Source organism: Balaenoptera ricei, chromosome 4 (genome assembly GCF_028023285.1).
Source record: "Balaenoptera ricei isolate mBalRic1 chromosome 4, mBalRic1.hap2, whole genome shotgun sequence".
Lineage (NCBI taxonomy): Eukaryota > Metazoa > Chordata > Mammalia > Artiodactyla > Balaenopteridae > Balaenoptera > Balaenoptera ricei.
Window position 1 is genome coordinate 134,368,955 of NC_082642.1, and position 23,253 is coordinate 134,392,207.

Genomic DNA, 23,253 nt, shown 5'->3' on the forward strand with positions numbered 1-23,253 from the left:
AATTAATTTTAAAAGTATTGCTGCAAATGGGGAAAAGTAGGCATATATAGGAGAGGTTTTCATCTTTTTTACAGCAAAAGTCATCAACTTCTGACATGTACTCTCCAGCCTCATACCGTCCACCCCAGTCCACATAATTAATTCATGTTGTCAGGTTGCTATAGGAATTAGAGTTTTAGACATCTGTCTAAATGCCAGAAACACTAAGTACATTTTCCATAAAAATGTATATTTAAATGATCACTGCATTAATGACTTCAGAGAAAACAAACTTTTGTTTTTTTGCAAATTGCTTCTAAATATCTAAATTCTGGGGTTTTGTCATGAATTATTATTATATATCATACATCAAAGTTATATATATTTCGTATTTATTTGTCTTTGCCCATATTTAAAAGAATACATATTGACTTGATTATCGGTACAATGTAAGTACTATTTATTCATCTCATAAACATGCTTTGCCTTTATATGGTTGCAGAACATCTAATAGAAGTGGTTCAAGGTAGTTTTTGTAACATAATTCATACTACTTTTGTGGTCTTTTTAGTCATAAGCTGAAGATATAACTTTCCCTTCAGTGAAATTAGCTATAAGAGCTCTATATAGCCTGGAGAAAATTTCTCTTAAAATCCAGTTTAATGTGGCAATAGATTTTTAGAGTCCTCAGTCAAAAAATTTTGTTTTCTTGAATTTTACTTGTATGTTTCTTTTGTAAAACTAAACAGAAATGATTATATGCTAATGTAGTATTTCCATATTGTCTGAGTCTAAATTCTTGATCAAGGTGTGTGTGTGTGCACATGCTAAAGAATGTGAGAAGAAAGAGACAGAGGGAAAAAAAGGGTCAGTTTCAAAATACAAATGCTGTGTAATTTGATCCAATAGTACATGAGCTTTCAAGCTGGAACTTAGGTGAACTGGATCTCATATTTTACATGGAATGTTTTGAGAATCATGAGACAGCTATATGAAATATTTCCACTTGATTCACCAAAACATCAGTAAATAGTACAAAGTAGTTTTCTCTTTGGTGTCTGAATATTATCTGGTGACTCCTAGATTTGGAATGTGTTGAAATAAAATTGTTTGTCTTAAAATATGAGACAGTATGTGCACTGGCCAGTTCACAGAGATGAATGGGAGGCTCTCCAGACATATCATAAAAAATTGCAGGGAAAAATATCTGTATGACAAATAGAAATAGTTCCCTTCTTATCCTTGTTTCAAGTTAGCTAGGCAAACCAACTTCATTTGCAGGAAAATGGAGAAGGAAAATCTGGCCAAGGAAATGACTGATTCTGGGCTTTCATAAGTATGTGTTTCTATGTGTGGGAGTACAGATAGGAATCATTTCCTCTGAATGATGTTGTAGCCCAATTCATTCATTCCCTAGTGTTTCCTGAGCACTTACTACATGCCACGGATGATAAGCAAAACAAAGAATTGACCCCACCTCACAGAGCTTACAGTTTAGTGGCAGAGAGAGGCAGATTATTCAATATTCACACAAACAAAAGTAAAATGTTAACTGTCACAATTGCTGAGAAGAAGGAGTGCAGAGGAATAAACAGGGTAGTTGGGGAAGCCTGTCTGAGGAAGTAACACATCAGTGGACATTTGGAGGACGGATAAATGTTAACTGGTCAAACAGAAAGGGAAGGGAGCTATGCAATATCTTTGTTATGAAGACACACATTCTTATAAAAGTTAAAAGCCACACATAGAAAGCACACCCACTGACCTCAGACTGTTACTGGTATCTGAGGTGGTATGGAGGGGAAATGAAATATGTTGGGTAGACCTTTGGCTACAATAAGATATTTATTTAGCTTACATTCTAAACAGGGGAACAGATAATAAACATTTTAGCAAATAAATATATGTTAGGTAGTAATAAATGCTATGAAAAATGAAGCAAAACAGGAAGATGGAACAGTTAGGGAGGGATGCCATTTCAGATTGGGTGGTAAGGGAAGACTTTTCTTAGCAGATCCCTGAATGAAGAGAGATAGTGAGCTATGCCCTGTTTTATTAATTTCAAGAGCTAGATAAAAAGATGACTTTGGCAAAATGGTAATGCCTATTTAATCTGGGTTGGAGATTTAGAGCCTATTTTATAATTCTTGATAATTCTGTACATTTGTATTTTGAAGTATTAAAAAAGTCATTATATAATGTATATGTTTTTAGTCTGTGAGAGGGAGGCTGGTGTCTGCAAGGTCCTGGAAGAATCTAGGTTAGCACCAACAGTATGGTAGGAGTTTCATGTGCGACAAGCCTGGAGAAGTGGGTGGGTGCTAAACCAGCAGGCCCTTGTAGACTCTGTTGAGAATGTTGGTTTTTATTCTAAGACCAATGGGAAGACATTTAAGCCTGAGTAGGAGTAACAAGATTGGATCTATGTTTTGAAGAAGTTAAGAATTTCCATTTAGTCAAGAAATTTTAAACTGGCATCTACCATTTGCTATGTATGGGGAGAATAGGTGATAGGTCTTTATACTTAAAGAACTTGAAGTATAGACATAGGTGAAATTTTTGCTGTCATCTGTAGATGAACTCACTGGCTAGATAGTTTGAGATCTCCCAGTAAACTGCATGTTCTGCACCTTCAGCAACCTGCGTGTTACCATCTTTGACAAAGGTTGGGCAATCACCTTGATTTCAATGGCTTTGAGAATTGTGGTAACTTACTAATTCATTTATTGTGGAGAAAAAATTTGTTTTTTGTGTAATCAAGTATCTTCCTATATGCCATTTTACCAGTTTTCTGTTGTATCCGTGCAATGTTTATGATCTTTTTCTAAATTGGAGGCTTCAAATATTTCAAGATTAAGAAGTCCTGGGCAAAGGACAGAAGAACCATGTGAGGGGCATGTTCCTTGCTAAAACAAATATATATGTATATGTACAGCTGATTCACTTTGTTATACAGCAGAAACTAACACACCATTGTAAAGCAATTATACTCCAATAAAGATGTTTAAAAAAATCACCCCTTTGGAGTGTCATTTGAGGATTGGAACTTTACAGATTTTTCCAAAAAGGGGATTTAAAATTCAAGTATCAGTGAAGAATAAACTTTTAGTATTTTGGAGGTAGGGTATGTCTTCTGTCTAAGGAACATACTCTAAGTGATTCACTACTACTGAAGACCTGGAAGAAGTGATAAAGGTGAACTCTTGATGAAAATATATGAGTATATGGAAGGATGCCAAACAATTCCAAAAATTGGTTTAAGGTCTCTTGAGCACTTGCCTCTGACTTTGGTATTTCCCAATGATTTACATCATTCCTCTGGTGTTTTATTATTTTCCACAAAAGTTAACTAATACACCTCTCAAGACAAATGAGGTTCGTTGTTTGCCACGGAGCTCATGTTGGTGTTAGTCAAACTTGGTCCTTGATCCATTCTCTTTAGTTGTGTACAAAACAGGGCTACCAAGTTACTCCATCATCTCAAGTGATTTACTGACTGAGGCATAAATTTATTGGCAACTAAGATTTTATCTAAGTAACTCAAATTGACACCATATAGAATAAGCTACCTTATATTCATCATAAAACAAGAGCAGTTTCTTTCTGGAACTTGGGAGACTATTAAATCTTAATCTTTGGAACATCTAAAATTCAGTTGTCATACTATGAAAAAAATAATTGTGCCTAGACTATAATATCTATAGATGAATTCTGAGGAAAAAAAAATGTATAGCTAATAATGACATTTGCTTTTAAGATAATCATGGGTAATATAAACAATTAACTGAATCATACATATTTTTATGCAGATGCCAAAGCATTGGTGGAATTGCATCAAGTCTGACATATAACTTTTTATGTTGCCAAATTAGAATTGATTAAGTTGATTTGTTTGAATGTGGCCAGGGAACAAAACAAAAGGTAAAATAAGCTTATTTATGAAAGAGAGTGAGAATGCTAAAATCAGAAAATGAGGGAACTTGATTTTCAATTCTTTTATATTTGTTACTGCATAGGTTCAACCTCAAGGAAAAAAAACAAAACAAAAAAAAAACAGAATTGCATCTCCAGTTTGGAAAGCCTTTGCCTCACTTTTCTAACTCAAAGTTTAAAGCGGTATGATACAGTAGAAAAACAAACGGATTCAGAGTCTGCTAACTTAAGATTTAATGCCATCTTTCTCAGTAGCAATTAGCTGAAGTTACATAAGGATCATATAACTGTTTTGTCTTCACTTTCCTGGATAACACCTACTTCATAACTTTTGTAAGAGTGGCAGTAAGTAATTAGGGAACATGCTTTAAAGAATTTTAACATATGGCAGAAACATAAAGCATTAAAGTTATTATACTAGATATTAAAGATTGAGAGAGTTGACCTGATGGTTGATGGAGCCTTGTGTTTCATCTTCAGAGGGTCAGTAAGGTGGGGCTGCAGGAATTGGGCTTTGGAGCGACAGGGACCCAGATCAAAACCCTGCCTTTGCCCCTTACAGTCTTTCCGAGGTTAGGAAGTCATTTAATCCTCTTAAGTATCCATTTCTTTATCCATAAATGGAAATAATAGTTATGAGTTTTAACTAATATGTGTAAATGACCTAGGATGGTGTCCAAAGCTAAATGAAGCTCATTAATTTGCTTTCTGGTGCATTTTCTTTAATCACTGTGTTCTTTTCAGATATTTATCTATAATATTTTTGCAATCAATTATGTGTTGCCAAAATTTGAAAAGTGCATTTGTTATCCCATTTTACAGCAAGATCACATGGTGACATGAAGGAAAATCTCAGGCCCAAACGTTTCTAATACCGTAATAGCTAGGTGATAAGCTGATAGCCTCCAGGAGTCAGTGTGATTTCTTCTTTTTGTTCTTTTCCTTCCTGATCTTCCTAATCTTCCCACCTTATCTAAAATCTTAACACCAGCTCCTCACTTTCCCATTTCCCTGCTTTCTTTATCTTCATAGCATTTATAGCCATCTGTTATGTTCCATATTTATGTATAAATTAGTTTATTATTTTGGGTAGTATATAAACTCTGTGCAAACAGGAATTTATTATTTTGGATGTAACCTTCCCTTAATTAAAATTACTAATTATTTTGTATTTCCCAAAATAAAAGTTGGGATATTTTAGGAATAAAATACTGTACATTTAATTTATTGCACAAGAAAATACATTTAAAGAGAGTGTGTATGTCCATTTTAATAAATGATATTAAACTTACTTCGTCATGTATATAATAAGTATAGCTAAAAATTATGCATCCTAGAACTGTGTGATTTTTTAAATGCAGCACATTTTCCGTGCATGGAGATTTTTACTGCAGAAAGGTATCCAACATGACAATCTGACAATCTGTCATTGGGATGGCACCACTGCTTTTCCCAGATCAACTGACAAGACCTCAGCCTGGTTCTTACAGCTTACTTAAGAATACTTCTAGAGCCATCCTTGACCATGAAGTTACTGTTGGAACTATTCTTAAACCATGCTATCACCATGCAAGGAAGCTGCAGGTTTTGAAAAGTCAGGAGTGGGCTTATAATGATTTAGACCTTCTTACTGTTAGGGAGTGAAGGTGGTTATAATACTATAAAAGCGCTGGGTCTTACACCCTTTTGTGAGAAGGATCTGTGAGCCATTAATTAAACCACAACTTATTGATATTATTAAAGAGACCAAACCCAAGAGACTAACAATAACCCTCACCCTACTGTGGACTTGGATTCAACGTGTAGAATTGGGTTATTCCAATTATAGTGTATAGAAGAGAAAATAAGTCGTGTAAAAGGCTAGGCAGAAACAATACATTTATTTCTTATGAACAAAAATTTATGCTTTACAAATAATGTCAGAAATTTAGTATTTTAAAATGGAGATTTATTTTTTAATCTTGTGTTATTCTTCTATGTTGACCATATAGAAGAACAGGGGTTTTCAAGTAAAAATATACTACTAGTAGACATCATATAATATGAAGAGGACCTGGAAGTGAACCTCAAAGCTCAAAATGTGAATGCTTTCATGTCCACTATTCCTAAACAATAATTATTATTAAATAATTATTATTAATTATTGTAAATATTGTAGTGTACATCTTAATTCATTTATATATCTGTAAAATAAGAAGACTTATCTAGACAATCAAAAAGCTTTTAACCCAGTTGACTTACAGGTAATACTATACTATCAAATTCTATTTTAATAAATATGTGAAGTATAATTCTCTATATGTTCATTATAAGAAGCATGCGTATTTTGTGTAAGAGGTGTAAAGTGTACACATTATAAAGTTGGTTGTTCCTATGTACTTTTTTAGAAATGCTAAGGTCTAAATTTGCTCTTCTTCAAATGCATTGAGCAACTTTCTTTGTGAAATATACATTTGTGGCATCTTATTCTAATGAAAGAACTAAACCCTTTGGGAATGAAAGCTTAGATAATATTTTATACAATATTTTAAATTCTCTTGGTTGTTCAGACTGCATTTTTCTAAAACAGGATATCTTTTAAGTGTTTTTGGTAGCATCTTTAATAAGCAGTAGTCTCCTCAGTGGAAGAGGAGAGCAGAGAACAAGAGAGTTTCTAATTAACTTTGTATTAAAAATAGTAATTTGACATTTACTTCTTAGTCCTTCTCCAACTGTCTACAAAATCTTGCCTTGCACACTATGGTAATCTTGCCTTAAATTGGCAGTGATTTGTAACATGTATGCCACTTTGAAACTTGTATTCATGTTTATTTACCATAACCCTGATATTAGAGATATTTAAAAAGCCAAAACTCTAATCTCTAGTCAAGGATATTTGAGAACATAAAATACATAATGGATTAGAAGTATGTATTTCAGTGTTTAACCATATTTGCTTGTGTACAATATAATTGTGTCCATCCACAATACTGTGTGTGTATTTATATTTATATATCTGTAAGAGTGCTGAACTATAATCATATAGCTTCTTATAGAAAAATGTAGAAACATTTTATACTTTAATGATTACTGAAATTTCAAAGACCATATTTCCTTGTAATTCCTTCTGTGACTTTATTTCTCTTAAATATGTTTGGGTTAAGTTGCTTAAACTTTGGCTCACAAAAAAAATTTTTTTCTCAGAATTCTTTCTACATGATTTAAGCAGAATTGAAAAACTGGAGCAATAAAATCCAACAAATACATCTTATTACTTAATAATGCTTTATCTTCTTAGGGACACTAGCTGCTTTGGCTAGATACACTTCAAACTCTCCAAATGTTTAAATTTCACATTTTGGAAACACTTTTTATTTAATGTTTTTTTTATATCCGATATAACTTTTAAACTTATGACACTCATCCTTTGACATTCTGCAAAGGAAACATGGATTAATCATTGAGTTTGTCCAGCAAGGGGAGCGGCATCTTACACTGATACTGTGAGCTTCCAGCAGGGCACACACAAGCTGTGCCTGAGATTATAGCACAAGAAAACATCCCAACAGCTATTGCATTGCTGCTTGCTCAATTCCCAGTCTCTTGAAATTCTAGGCCTTGATAGTGCAGGGGCGGACTCTATGCTTATGTAATGTTGACTTTGTTATTGCGCTTTCTGAAAACATAGAGGTCACTGTTAATAGCAATGCGAACTGGGCCAGGGGTTGCAGTCCATCTTTTGAAAGCATTTACAAGAAATGGTTTAATAAACCATTGTTATTGTTACAAAAATTATATTTTATTAATTAAGAATCACAAATGATTGTAAATATATAAGTATTTTTTTTAAAGAAGTCTAGCTGGAAAGCAGATGATTTCATTACTGCCTACAATAATACAGATCAGCCTAGAAAGGGGAAGCATTTGTTAAAGAGCAGTGTTAGACTTTCTTTGAAAGCTGCCCAGAAAACAGATTTTATGTGAAGTAACTACTGTGCGGTTTCTCTCATACCCTGCTTGTAGTGTTAATGACTGCTTTTGTCAGCTTTGTAGCTCTTGCTTTTTTCCTTGATTTTTTTTTTTTTTTCCTACTTTCTCTGATTTGTAAGTAGTTTAAGACTAGAACCCTGCCATTTAACTCTTTGGTACAGTGATTCTCCGTATCCACGGGTCTGCATCCATGGATTCAACCAACCATGGTTGGGAAAGTAGTCAAAAAAAAAAGAAAAATCCTAGAAAGTTCCAAAAAGCAAAACTTGAATTTCCTATGTAGACAACTATTTATGTAGCATTTATGTTGTATTTACAACTATTTACATAGCATTTACATTGTGTTAGGTATTCTAATGATCTAGAGATGATTTAAAGTATACCGAAGGAGAGAAATAGGTGAGGGAGATTAAGAGGTACAGACTTCCGGATACAAAATAAATGAGTCACAGGTATAAAATGGACTGTGGGGGGAATATAGTCAATAATTATGTAATATCTTTGTGTGGTGACAGATGATAACTAGACTTATCATGGTGATCATTTTGAAATGTATAGACATATAAATCACTTTGCTGTGTACCAGGAACTAGTGTAGTGCTGTAGGTCAATTATACTTCAAAACAGACAAGCAAACAAACTCATAGAAAAAGAGATCAGATTTATGGTTACCAGAGGTGGGGGGTTTAGGGAGGGGAAATTAGAGGAAGGCAGTCAAAAGGTCAAACTTCCAGTTATAAGATAAATAAGTACTAGGGATGTAATGTACAACCTGATAAATATAATTAACACTGCTGTGTGTTATATATGCAAGTTATTAAGAGAGTAAATCCTAAGAGTTCTCATCACAAGGAAAAAAAAATTTTTTCTATTTTTTTATTTTGTGTCTATATGAAATGATGGCTGTTCACTAAACATATTGTGGAAATCATTTCATAATGTACATAAATCAAATCATTATGCTGTATACCTTAAACCTATGTAGTGCTATATGTCAATTATATCTCAGTAAACAGGAAGGAAAAATTTAAAGTATATAGGAGGATGTGTATGTGTTATATGCAAATACTGCACCATTTTATATAAGGGACTTGAGCATGCAGGGATTTGGGAATCCATGGCGAAGGGGTAGAACCAATCCCCTGTAGATACCAAGGGAGGACTGTATCTGCCTTCACGAAGGAATGGAGTTTTGAATGAGGTAGATACAATAAATGTTGATGCTATAGGTCATTTATGCAGGTAGAAGTATGAAGCTTCATCAAGAAGATGGAACTTATCCACAGCAGAATACACAATTCCACTCCCTCTACTCCTTTCCAATCTTGGAAGTTACAAAGAATTAAGTAACTTAATGCTGTGGGATAACAATGGGGCTGGGAGATGGAAATTCTACGCTTAGTTCTGCCATGAGCTAGCTATGGGATCTTGCTTTGTTTTGCAAAGTGAGGATGTTGGACCAGTTGATTTTTAAATTACCTCCTAGTTCTAAGATTAATTCTTTTCTAATGAAGAGCACTAGAATATCCTTACAGTAATTCCCTATGCCAGGTAATAACTCTCTTAAAACTCTGGAACCTAGGACTTGATTTCACTCCAAGCTGAAATCTTGTGATCATATCCACAAAATGGACTACAATTTTAGTACCTGTATTTTTAATGATATAAAAAGGTGTTATTAAATCTAGAAGTGTTTGTAAATTTTTTTGTTGTTTTGCTTCATTTTAGTAATATGGCATGACTTTACATTTTTCTTTTCACCTTTACCAACTGTCAATAGTAAAATTTCTAAATTGGCTAATAGTTGTGAACAACAAGAGTCTTAATCACAATGTCCACGTACTACAGACAGCAGAAAGCGCTCAATCCACATATATATTTTATTCTAATACTTGTGTGCCCTTCAGTGTTGCCAGAATCATTTGTGGATGGAACAATTGATGCCTTGCCATGGTAAATAGACTAACCCCCAGCAAACAGACCACTAACACTTAATGTTAATAATAATGCTAAAACAATCCTGCTATTTTATTATCCTCTATGTCATCTATTTTCCATTTGTTTTTTAGGGTATCCTTGAAGGTTAATCAGAGAACCATTCACGTGCCTCAAGGTAGGGAAAAGAACCCTTTTTTTGGTTATAAAATATATTGTATTTGTTTTAGCTATGTTTTAATACTTCACTCCCCTTGTTAGATATAGATAGAATTGATGTTGCTTATACTGAAAACCTGAAAAATGTTATGTCTACTTACCTGTTAAACTTGAAATCATCCAACACATAGTGTTTAATCATCAGTCTGAATTTTTCTTCCATACTATTACATATTACTACAGTTTATTATATCTTTTAGAGTTTATGTTTTACTGCAGATAGAATTTATTCATTATTTTACATTTTTATATTACCTTTTTCATAATTTTAGGGTAGTTTGATATTACCATATACTATTTCCATATATCAGGAAGATAATTATATAATATATATACTTAGGTATACTAATATATGCAATATATTGTTAGAAACTGAGATTCTTTAGCCTACCATAATTTCATAGCTTTCTTCTTATTTTCAAACTGTAATTTTTGAAGAAACAACCAAAGCAGCCATAAGTATAATTAGCTATCGTGATTCAGTAAAATAAATATTAATCTGGAAGAATTTACTTCAGTATTAGCTTTTCTTAATAAGAGTGCCAGAAAATGTGGCCCTTTTCTTGGCTAGGATGTATGTGAAGATAAATTTAGAATTTCTAGTCTAGTAAATACTTCTCTGATAATAGCTTAATTGTAGCTATTTCAAACCAAATTGTTTAATTGTGATAAATCATATGCAAATTGTTCAGATGTAGGTCAACCTCTCACTCCTTCATTCTAGCACCTCTTTTCTAATTCAAGACAAACCGCTCAATGCCTAAAAGAGGCAGAATGGTACAGATTAAAAACATAAGACAAAAACAAAACAATAATAACATAAAAATCAATAGTGGGCTAGGAGCCACAAAGATGGCAAGGCAGGTTGCATTTATTTTACCTTAGCTGATGATCTCTTATGCTGTGTTTGTACACTATCATTTGCTCACTGTTCATGAGATTTGTGGGTGACAGATCATGGTGCCTCTAGGATGCTAAGTTTCCTCATCTGTATTTATTTTTGGTGATCTGGTTGAGTGACACAAGTGGGCCTCAGTGATGAGAAAGAATGCCTTGTGTGGCTCTGGGGAGGCCAACTGAGATATACTGCAGTTGTATAAGGTCTGGAAATCCTTTATTTTCCTAGCTGCTACATTCTAGTTCTAATCTATAGTTGCCTTTGTGATGGGTCATTGTATCACTTTCTGATGAACAGCTGAGATTTTATGAATTCTATTTAATCATTATATGTTGTCTACTATACTTTGAAAGAAAAATTTTTATTTCCAGTTTCTAAAGCATCAAAAATTGATAAAGCAGATTCATGAGTTTGTTACATTTGCTGTCTTTTACCTCTAGGTGATTATCGCTGATACTTTTTGGTATATTGACAGAAAATAGTGAGCATTGCTGGTTATTGACAAAAAATTATTTTGGCCTTAATGCTAATAAAATTAGAAATCTGCCTTACTATAAACATAATTTTTAAAATTATTCTTCATTGGAATTTGATTTAAGAATTTGAATTTATATTTTCATATAACTTATGATTTTAACATTTTCTAACATTTGTTTTGAGTTAAATTTTTCATTCTTGAAAAATTATTGAATGAAACTACTGACTTAAAAAGTGCCAATGATTTTTCTAATTCTTAGAATGGGGAAAATAGATGGTGTGTACTTTGTATTTCTTTCAATATAAATACTTTTGTTGTTTGAATTATTTAAACTTAAAACTTAGAGAATTATACTAAATAGAAAGTGATCTTTCCCTCAAAGTTAGCTACTAATAAAGTTTAGGTGTTTATTCTTCCAGATTCCTTCTTTATATACATAAACATCAATATCAATCTGTGCACATAATGCTTTCATACCATATGCATGATTCTGTGTTTTTTTAACATTTTAATTACAAAAATTTTTCTAAGTCAATATATGTTATCTATTTCATCCTTTTTAATGGCTGCATTTTAGACAACTTTTTTGATGTACCATGATTTATTTAATAGGCCCTCTAAACTTTTTTTTAATAGAATTTTATAATAGAATGAAAGCAGGCCTTCCTTAATTACATTTTTGGCAGGCATACAAAAGAGTAATTCTCATTTGTATATTGAATTAGGAAATTAAGGAGTGAAGGAAAAGTGTTACAGTAAAGAGGCATAAAAAAATATTAGGTAAGTGCACGTAAATGGACAGCGGAAAGAAAAGCTAATAATATAGGTGTTCATGGAACCGTGTTTTAGGTATGTAAAAGTAAAATTCTGATTTTTTCTCAAGGTTCACACCACATGACACACCTCCTTCCATAGCTTTCAAAGAGACATTTCCCTTCATCCTCATTCTCACCAGTCTTACATCTTTTTAACGCTTTGCGGAAAAATAGATCTCATCACACATGTTATGTCACATATAAAAATTCATCTCGCATTTATCTTTTTTTTCCCTACTTGCTGTTAACTCTTAGAGGGTAATGACTGTGGGTTACTCATATTTGAACTTAGTAGGTGCTAAATTGGATTGAAGTGTGAAAAGGGGGAGAAATCAGGTAGAAATGTTTAATCTTACCAGAAGAAGAAGGTTCCAGTATCTGCCTATTATCTCTGGAGCAAATACAGTAATAATTAATTCTTCTGGTGAATGGGATACAAAGGATATAAACACATGATTTTTGACATATAATGAAAGTTCTTTTAAACTGAATTTTAATGATTCTTAGAGGCATTCATGCTTAAAATCAGACCTACAAGTTAAGTGTTTCAGAAAAATATTTATAAATTTATGAAAAAATATTTGTATGGTACTGAGCTTATTTATACATTACCTCATATGGATCTAAAAACACTTTGTCAGCTTTAAAGTATTATACACATGTAAGACATTATTTTTATTGGTAAGACAGTAAGAAAGTTGGCTCTGTGGATTTAAAGTATGGATGGTTATTTACAAAATAGAAGTAATATATAAAAGAAGCAGTTCTTTGTGTGAATTCTGTTAGAAGAAAGGGAATATTGCTTTTAATACTTGTATATAATGCAAATTGCTACTCATGCCATTTAAATGAAGCTTTGACATTATCTCAACCAGCAAAAGTAGAGTTATTAATAGTTTGAATTATGCCTGAAAGAATCTCTGATTTCACATTAGTCTGAATTCAATAGTAGTGTTAATTTAAAATATCTGAACATATGTACCAATTTCTTTTTCTTTTAACAGGAAAATGAAAAATTAGTGGGTGTAAAAGTCTCTTTTGAAACTGAATGTAATACCTACTGCATAATAGCTTTTCTCCTCATCTGACTTGCAGAAGTCACTAGCCCCAAACTCTGGTTTTACATACATTTTACTGGACAAATCAGGAAGGAGGAAAGGATCTTGGTCAGTCTTCTAAATACATTTTTGAGCTTGTTTTGCTGACCTTTGCTTGACCAGAGCTTGAACCTTAGTATTTCAGATGTATATTTTTGCATTGTCTTTGTTCTCAAAGCTCTCCCAGTCATTGTTATCTATTTGGCCAGGGTTGTAAATTCAAGTATTTTTAGGACCCATGAATATAACAAAAGTGGGTATAACAGGCCAGTATTGTACAATAGGGAGTGGTGTGGACTGAGGAACAGATGATCACATGCTCAATATCCAGGGGCTGCTTCTGCTCATTGCAGTCAAATATTGTAGCTAACTGTATGTTCCAGTAGCCATAACTTCTAAAGGTAAAGGGAATTAAATATTGGAATTTCTATGTGAAATCTCACAGTTTTTGAATATGGGCTCAGATTTTAAATGTTGGGGAAAAAAAGAAAACCATGTAAAGCAATCATGACATGCCTTAGATAAGCAATTCGCTACCTTTGCATAGATACCCTGTAAATACTTGCTCAATCAATGATTGAATTATAAATCTCTATAAGATATAGGGAAATTAAAGAGCACTCTAACCCTAGTTCTCCCATGTCCATTGGAAATTTCATATAATACTTTAAGGAGGGTCATAGCCATTAGCAACAAATATGGAGACCTACCAGATAAGCCTTTTCAGTCTATCTCTGGATTCCAGAAAGGGGAAAGCAAGAGTGAACCTTTGTTAAAATATAGTATGGTATGCAAAAGAATGATGGTTAAGAGACATCATTTTTTGAACACATTTTTATCTTACCCCCAAATTCATCTTATGCTATTAATTTATTACCATCTTTTCTTTAATTCAAGCCTTCTGCAAATCTTTTGTCATTTATTAATTTTAAAGAAAATGGTGAATTAAAATAATGAATCAAAGGGAAGTCAAACCTAAGGGAAAAATAAAAATCAAACATGCAAATCTTGTCACATAATCATTAAAGAATAAACATGGATCCAATGGACTCTAGTTTGTTTTATGTTTTTACCTTCAAGATTTACTTTTTTTTTTTAGATCTCTTCTACTTTCCTTCTGGACAAACTCACCCTTCCCTCTTTTATTTCAGTCCCTTATATCACCACACATTTCACTGCATTTAATGGTACCTAATTACGGTTGCTCTCATGTCTCTCTTCCCAAGGAGACTTGAGAATCTCAAGGCCAGAAACAATATCTTTTAATGATCATAAACTTATAGAAAATTAGCAAGTACAGTACAGAGAACTTTTTCCACTGAACTATTTGAAAGTAAATTGCCAACCTAATGCCCCATTACCCTCAAGTACTTTAGGATGTGTCTCCTTACAAACAAGGACATTTTCCACACAACCACAATAAAATAGTCAATATCAGGTACTAAGGACTGAATTGTGCCCCCACCCCCCATTCATATGTTGAAGCCCTAACCCTCAGTGTAACAGTATTTGGAGAAGAGACTTTGGGGAGCTAAGTAGGTTTAGATGAGGTAATAAGCATGGTGCTCTCATAGTGGGATTAGTGCCCTTATAAGAAGAGATGCCATAGAGTTTGTTTACTTTCTCTGCCCTGTGAGAGCAAAAGCAAGAAAGAAAGTTCTCACTGAGGAGGAACTGGTTAGCCCCTTGATCTTGGACTTGCCAGCCTCCAAATCTGTGAAAAATAAATTCTTGTTGCTTGAGACACCCAGTTGATCACAGTTTATTAAGGCAGCTGGAGCTCACTAATACATCACGAAATTAACATCGATACATCACTACTGTCTAATTCCCATTCAAGTTTCACCAGTTGTCCAAATAAATTCCAACTGTTGTTCTTTGGAGTGTAAGAATTTGTTTCCAAATGACGTGCCTCGATAGTTTCATTTTATTAGTCTCCATGAGTGTAGAAAAGTTCCACAGACTTCCCTTGACTTTCACGACCCTGATGCTTTTGAAGATTACATTACAGTTGTTTTGTAGTACAGCCTTTACTTTGGATATGTCTGATGCAGGGACCATATTTTATGCAAATTTGGATCCTAGCATCTAGGACAGCATCTGCATATAGATGATGTTCAATAAACACTAGTTGAGGAAAGAATTAGTGATTGAAAAACTCTGACTCTGAATCACTTGCATAATGCTAATAGCAACAATTTCAAAACTTTAAAGAGAAAAATGTAAAGCATGTCCAAAATAAGAAAAAACACAAATTCTCATGTCTTCTGGTACTGCTATTGAGATCTGTTCTTTAATTCATTTAGTGAGCATACATACACTGGCTATTGTGTAAGTTAATACCAGTTTCTTTAGAGCAGTGCTTCTCAAAGCATGGTCTGTGGACTGCTTCCAGTTAACACACTGTTTCTGGTTCATGATGACCTAAGTAGAGAAATTGGGGATAAGCATTTGGAAGACCTTTTTAGCATTTTGACAAAGTGGCTCTATTTCTGCTGAATCTCATAATTCTAAAGTGATATTAGTAGATATATTTTATCTGATTTTCTTTTTTATTCCATTTATCTAGTAATTAATTTACATTATATTTGCCATATTATTGATCCACAATGAATTAGAAGTTTAAAATGGGTCATTTATCACAGTTCGTGGTCATTCCCATCAGAGTAAAGTGCAATTAAAGTGGGCTAGAACTTGGTGGGATTTGACCTTGCACCTGAAGAATGGGTAAAATCTTACTAGTTTAAAAATTACAGAAATGGATAATTCAGGCATAACAAAGCGTAAGAGTAAGCCTGTGTGTATTTGCATTATGTGTGTGCAAGTGTGCTCTTATTTTCATGCTTGTGTGTATTGGATGGGTATTACTGAATGGAAGACAGGAACCTCAAAAGACAGAAAGACCTCATGATTCTAATACTGAGTGATAACAACTCTTCCCACGTCTGATTGCACTGCATCCCAAAACAGTAGCATTGCCCTCTATAGAACATTCTCATGTTCTCCCTTTCCTTTCTGAAAATTTTCTTTCCCTTGAGCACCAGAGATTTAAAATTCCCATTGCTGGCAAAATACCAATAAGCTGCTCTGACCAAGAAAGTGGCCAGTGCTGTTATTACCACTTGTAGATGACAGAGCTTATGCACAGCTTTCCAAATATTCAAATGGAAAAAGGAGAGATGTAATTAGAAAAGAGGAAAAATGATGAGAGAAAGAATAGAATGAACATAAGAAATACTGATAGGGGGTTTCCCTGGTGGCACAGTGGTTAAGAATCTGCCTGCCAGTGCAGGGGACACAGGTTCGAGCCCTGGTCCGGGAAGATCCCACATGCCGTGGAGCAACTGGGCCTGTGCACCACAGCTGCTGAGCCCACGCTCTAGAGCCCGCATGACACACCTACTGAAGCCCGTGCGCCTAGAGCTCGTGCTCTGCAATTAGAGAAGCTACTGCAAGGAGAAGCCCACGCACCTCAACGAAGAGTAGCCCCCACTCGCTGTAACCAGAGAAAGCCTGCACACAGCAACAAAGACCCAACGCAGCCAAAAATAAATAAAATAACTACATTGGGAAAAAAAAGAAATACTGATGAGGGAAAAAGAACCGAAAAGGAAGGATGTATGATTGCATCAAGATTAACTTACACTGGCGGCTTTCAAGGGCAGTAACATTGAATTCAGTTCAAAACATGTTTATTAAGAAACTGTCATGGACCAGACACTAGACTCGGGGAATGAAAAGAAGAATAAGACACAAGAACTTGCCCTAGAACGACTTCAGTGTTTTGGGTAAGACAGATAAGCAAACCTGATTTCAGTGTAGTGATTGAGACATTCATTGGGATATTCACAGGTACAGAGGAAAGGATGATCATCTAGCCTCCCAGGCTTCTCTGAAGAGATTATGCTCATGAAGGGTCTTGATGAAAACTATATCAAATTGATAAAAACAGGATGGGAAAGAAGCACAACTTGATAATCAGCACTCAGTCTAGGAGCTGGTACAATGTTGGTCTGAATAAATAGTTGTTGAATGAATGAACAATTTAATTAATTAGAATGAACTGACAAACTAGAGGTAAATGCAACTCTAGAAAGAGGAACTAGGAAGAAGCGTGGAAGCATAACATAGCAGTGGTGAGTCAGGGAGAGCGGAAGATCTGCAGCCCTCCATGGTGGAGTAAAAATTGTGTGACAGAGACATGTGAGTTGAGAATGGAGACATAAGTAGAAGGCAGGTAATGGAGACATTTCTCTGCAATGCTAAGGCCCCAGGCTTTATCTATGAGTAATAGGGACGTGACATTGGGATATTTGTATTGTAGTTTGATTGTAGATGACTAAGTGTGGGGAAGACAAGACAGACACAGTGATACTAGTTAGGAGGCCAGCTCACTGGTCTTGATAAGAAAAGACAAAGATCTAAGATACAGCAATGAAGGAAGGGATGGAGAATGAGGAAGGGGCAGGTACACAGATTCAGGAGTCACTTGAGAAATAAAATCAGTGGCATGTTTCACTTCTTTAATGGATAGTGTGGAGGGGGAGGGATAAATCACAGTGTGAAGGAAAAGGGTGAAAGCTTGGACAATTCCTATATTTATGACTTGAGTTTCTGGATGAATGATGTTATCCTAAATTGAGCTAAGGTATATGGAAGGACAAATAAGTATTTGGAAAATAGGGAGAGACATCAAAATGAATCCATTAAATTGAGGTGCCTGTTGAGGAAGAGAGAGGGTCAAAACTGGAGAAATGTATGTACGTATTTTTATATATGTATATATAAATATATATGTATATATATATGTATTATGTAATATTACAGGTATACATAGATAGCAAGAGTTTATTGTGTCAGTTCTGTCTGCACAGGATCATGTAAAACTTTACTTTCTCATTAATTTATTGCTGTCAAATTAACTTACTGCTTGAATATATCATTTGAAACTCTAGTAATTCATTCCAAATTTCAAAACGTACCACAGAGAAAACGCTGTAACTTAAAACTGGTTCCAGACTTATGAAAACATCATGTGTCTCTGCAACTAAAGCCAAGAGGAGAACTGTGCCAATTCATGCCTGAACCTCTTTCAGTTTAATTACCTGGATTATTGAGGCAGAAACAACCTTTGTGCCTAATTCACCCTTATAATTGCCTTAGTTCTCCGCTTTGCCTTTCTTGTGGGTGTATTTCCATGGTCCACTCTTATTAGAAAGGAAAATACACTTCCTTTTTTGGTGGCTCCAGAAAAAAACATTTAAAACATACTTTACAGTTCAGAGAATCAACATTTTATCAGCCTCTGTATCTAGAGAGTAATATACTGAGCAAAGGGAAAAGCGTTGACCAGTAGTCACCTCATTGTCATCATGTGACAGTTCAGTTACCTCTTACTCTTTTTTTACAACCAACCCCAGTGACTCAGTCATATCAGTAGTGACCTTTGAGCATCTCCCAATTTGAGATGTCCAAAGACCAAATAGATTCTTGAACTCTCCATATGTTTGAGTCAGTATTATAAAGGTTAGGTCTCCAGTCAATACACGCACCTGCAGGGAAACTCAAAATGGATTAGTCAACAGGAAGAGAATGCTTACCCTTCAGTCTCTCAACCACAAATTCAGCTTTTCCACGTAGCAGTCCAAAACCTAAGAACTTCAACTAAATGGAGACATTAACAGCACAGACGTCATTACATCCCTAATATTTCACTCATAATACCTACTCAGTAATTTTTTTCAACTCAGTTAATGGAAAACCCAGAATGGTAAGGTCGTACACGAATAAATTATGATTCTCTCAGATTACCATTTTGGATTATCTTTTATGAAAGAGGTAGACAAAATTTATGTAATGCCACTCCTTCTCCCCTGGACACAGTCTGTGAGAACGAGTGTTTTTAGTAATCAGTTTCACCTATCTATCTTAAATATATAGACTCCAAAATGTACAAATCTAAGTTGAGTGTTTTAAAACTCAAATATTTAACAGTCCAAGTTCACAAAGCATGTGGGTAGCCTCTCATCATTTATTTTCATCCATTCAAGTGTTTATTCATTTGCTGATTTCATCAGTGAGTACTGAGCACATGCTCTGTACTAGGCACTGTATTAGGCTTTGCAGACTCATAGGCATAAGTCAGATTGTCTGTCTTCAGAGGGATGCACACAGATGTAAGAGCACAGAGGATAGTTTATTAACCTTAATCAGTCTCAAAAACCTCAGGTATGGCTTCCCAGAAAACGGGATATGAAGGTAGAGATTTGAGGAGTCCGGCAGACTGACAAGATGGATAAGGGAGTTCCAGTTACATTAAACAAATATTAATGGCAGGAAAAACACACTTGAGGAATAAACCATGTGATGTTGAGAAACACAGAGGATAAGTGGGGGGAGGAGTAAGACAAGTAGGCATGAGCCAGATCACAAGAGCTTTGAATGCAGTGCTAATGACTTTGAATTAAATTCTAAAGATGGTGAAGAACAAATGAATAAATATTAAGAATGGGCATGTATTGACCAGATTTACTTTTTAGAATGATCTCTGGAAGTTTTTGCAACTATGAAAGCTAAGTAAATTGATCAAGTAAGAGAAGTCAGTAAAGAGGAGAGTGATCAATGAATAGAAGAATAAGAAGAAGGTAACTGTATAAGTTATCCAAGAGCTATTTTAGATATCAGATTGACCACTCATGTGAGGGAGGTTAACATGAGCTGGAAATCTTGGATGACTCTCAAAGTTTGCAGGAAAGATTGGGTAGATAAAAGTGCCATTAGCTGGCTACAAAGAAGAGGTTTGGAGAACAGACAATGAGTTCAATTATGAACATGTTGAGAGGTTGATGTGTGTAAGGTACATTCAGTTAGTTATGCAGGTTGACTGTTGAATAGATAGAGAGAAACTTAGACTAGAGCTAAACTGGAGATAGTGATTTGGGTATAATCCATGTAGAGGTGGAAGGTAATTCACTGATGTAAATGAAATAGTCCAGTGGTATACCTATGGCAGGAAGTGAACATAGCTTCAAACCATGGTGAGCCAGTAGAGTACGTGAAATTATAAATACAGGACTGATATGACAAAAGTCTCATCCGAAATCTTAATGTCTTTGAATATTAATGTGGGATGACTTCTTTCGAAAGATGCCATGTATTTTAAAAAACAAGGATCCAAATTCTAGGAAAAATCTTTCCCAAATAAATGGAAAAGCACACAAATCTTGAAATATGTTCCATTTCTATAAATCTTATTTTTAAACAATCCACTTTGTTTCAACTCAGAAGTAATTAAACTAATCCTGTTCACGTATGAGGACAAAAACATGATCAAGGATTACTCAGCACTGAGGATTCCACTTTTTCCTATCAGATTTTTTGTTTTTCTTAAATTTTATAGCACCCAACTCACTTAAAGAAGAACAACCTTCTCAAAGTGTGATGTTTTCAGTGATCTAACTCACTCAGCCATGGCAGTATTTCCATACATTAGCTCATCAGAAAGAATGCCAATGATATAAAAATAAATGGGAGTAAAAATAAATTAAATATTTGACTTAATAACATATGCTTAACTCCTGTTTTGTTTAATGTTGCCTTCACATGAATTAGCGTAATCTAAAAGAATGATTTCATTTTCTACACTGTAAAACAAAGTTACAGAAAGTTTAAATGACCACAGAAAGAAACATAGTCTAGGAAGGCTTTTTTTTCCTTTGAGAATTAAATAGGCTTTAGACAGCTATTAAATCTTATATAAAATATATTTAAGACAATATTTTGTCAAGTTAATATTTGCCTTTTAATTATTTCTATACACATTAGTGAGATCTTTGTGGGATCAATATTAGTAAAAAAATATGAGGTTGAATGCTGTAAAGATGAATCAATTCCATAGTCTTAAGGTTTTTTAGGATTCATTATTACTCAGATTTTACTATACTTCATTATCATCATTAAGATATTTTTCAAGCAAATCAGTTAACTTTTATCAAAACCAGATATAAAACCTAATTACTTAGTTTGATAATAACTTTTTTCTAATTTATGTTGTCAGAATATTTATATCATTTTCATCATATTATCATAATTGCCATTTTAAAATATATATATTAGGCCATGTATGTCCAAGTCATAAATAAACAGATAAAGCCTCTGTCTTTTATAACACTCATTTGTATTCATACTAAAAACAATTTTTTAGAAATTGGCTTCACAAACAAAAATAATATTTTATCATTTAAGGTAATTTGAAGATCAGTCATTACTCATGAACACATTGGATGGGTTGATTTTTTGTTAACCCAAATTCTCACCTCTTGTTCCCCTTCCGACTCCATGCCTCCTCTCTCTTTGGTGGAATATTTTCTTGACCAGACAGAGCCACATTTAGCTCTGACCTGTGTGTTGTCAATAAATATCAAGAGAATTTGGAATGCTTCCAAAAAAGAACTTTAAAAAGAAAAATCTTTCTAAAGGGGAAACACAAAAACAAAAACAAAATTCCCTTCCTCATTTCTCAACTATCATATGTTGTTTGTAAGTGTATGACTTTGAGGGTTGCAAGAGGACAGGGCAGGGGTGAGGGGAAGGTGGGACAATGTGCTTGTTTGAAGGACTGTTGAAAAATTATGCCATCTAAGACTGGTATTTTCATGAGTTTCTTGATGTAATATATAATTAAAATAAGGGTTTGCTTATTTTAATATTGCTCCAATCTACTTTTAGCAAGAGGCTTGTATCCAATTTTATGGAATATATTTTTAATTTAGTGTCTAAAAATAAATCCCTCCTTAAGTTTAACTACTAACATATTTTTCCAGCTTAGGATTTCATGAGCAAAAAAAAGTTTGTATTTTTAATGTCAATAACCCATTAGAATATAAAGTTTTTGTTATCTTGGGTTTAAAATAAGAAATTCATGTATTCATGGAGGTAAAAAAAAATTTAAGAACACTTTTGACAAAAAGTTGCATTAAGAAAAAGAAATGTTCTCCTTGTAACAATTAGACCTTTTCTCTTATAGCCAACAAATCAGATCTTGACTTTTTTAGAGGAAGCATTTTTGAGATGTTTATTTTCTCATATATCAACTTGCATAGACATCTTTCTTCTTGGGCACTTTCATTCCATTCAACTTGATGTAACTCCTTCTTTTTCAGATCTGTGGCTAGCTTCTCCTTACTCCTTTGAGATTGCCATTATTTTAATGAAAAGATATCCTTCATTTTTTCCCCTTGTATTTTTCTTTTCTCTATACTTTACAAAAATTGGCCTCACCATCTTCTCCAACATAGCCCTCTTTCTTCGGTCTTCTTCCTACCTTCCCTAAGCTCTCCCCACCCGGCATGCCCCTACCCTTGCCTCAGTATTGCCTGGTCAAGGCCCCCCTTAGGCATATCCACACTCTCTATGGAACCCTCACTCTATGAATACACATCAAGCAGAGCAATGCATTGCATTTATTGATTATCTAACTCTCCCTAATATTTTATAAACTGAATTGTATTTGTATTCCCAGAAGCATGCTACATGATGACAGATAGTTCTAGATGCTCAACAGTTGTTTATGATACGAATGAATAATTCCATTATCCAGAAAAAAACAGATATTTGTATTTTTAAACTAGTTCCTTCGGATATTATTTAGTTTCCATGCAGTATTTTTTTAACTGACACCTAAACACACTCTGCCTGGTTTTAGCACTGTTATTAATTCAATAAGTATTTTCTCATGAAAATCAAATTTCTTTGTATGTAAAATTTTTAACATAGCTCAATATTTTATTTCATATACATATCATTTTATAGACATTTATATTTTAATTTTTCCTCTGGATACATTTCTATAAATTAAATTATTATAATCCTGCAAGTTTAGGGTTGTTGATACATTTTGGGAAACTACTTTCCAGAAAGATAGTACCAATT

The 23,253-nt window shown here is 33.9% G+C and overlaps 1 long non-coding RNA gene across 1 annotated transcript in view; it reads right to left on the reverse strand.

Annotated features, from left to right (window-relative positions):
- The window catches only part of LOC132364910 (uncharacterized), a 75,398-nt gene extending 53,670 nt beyond the window's left edge, over positions 1 to 21,728 (reverse strand). Inside the window, exon 1 of the long non-coding RNA XR_009502955.1 lies at positions 21,639 to 21,728. This is a non-coding gene — a long non-coding RNA (uncharacterized LOC132364910). The remainder of the gene's footprint in view (positions 1 to 21,638) is intronic.
- Positions 21,729 to 23,253: the final 1,525 nt, after the last annotated feature.